The sequence below is a fragment of the Photinus pyralis genome, unplaced genomic scaffold (assembly GCF_008802855.1).
Source record: "Photinus pyralis isolate 1611_PpyrPB1 unplaced genomic scaffold, Ppyr1.3 Ppyr1.4_LG8, whole genome shotgun sequence".
Lineage (NCBI taxonomy): Eukaryota > Metazoa > Arthropoda > Insecta > Coleoptera > Lampyridae > Photinus > Photinus pyralis.
In genome coordinates, this window is record NW_022170819.1 from 20,427,140 (window position 1) to 20,427,636 (window position 497).

Genomic DNA, 497 nt, shown 5'->3' on the forward strand with positions numbered 1-497 from the left:
TATCGGCTAAGAATATTGAAGACAGAAACTGATCTTTCAAAAAAGTACATTTCTGTATTGCCCCAATATTTAGTAAGCTAGCAATTTCATTATTAATTTGGCTACTTTCTTCCTGACCAAAAGATTTTGGGCGTAGAATTACTTGATTTGGCTTTTGAATAAAAGGCAATTTATATCCTTTAATCCTACGAAGCTTTGGAAAGGACATATACAAAGATTTTTTATAACTCCCAGTTGTAACTGGGAATTAGCACTAATTCCCAGTTGTAACTGTAAATTAGCACTAATTCCCAGTTGTAACTGGGAATTAGTATAATTTACACTTACAACTGGGAATTATAAAAAATCTTCCACACATTTATAAATCCCAGTTGTAACTGGGAATTAAGAAAAGGTAGGTAGTAGAGACACAACAATTTCGTTGGTTCGGTTCGGGCCGATCGTCGCGAGTTGAGGTCATGATCACCTAATAAAAATAACATGATTTTGTTTTATGG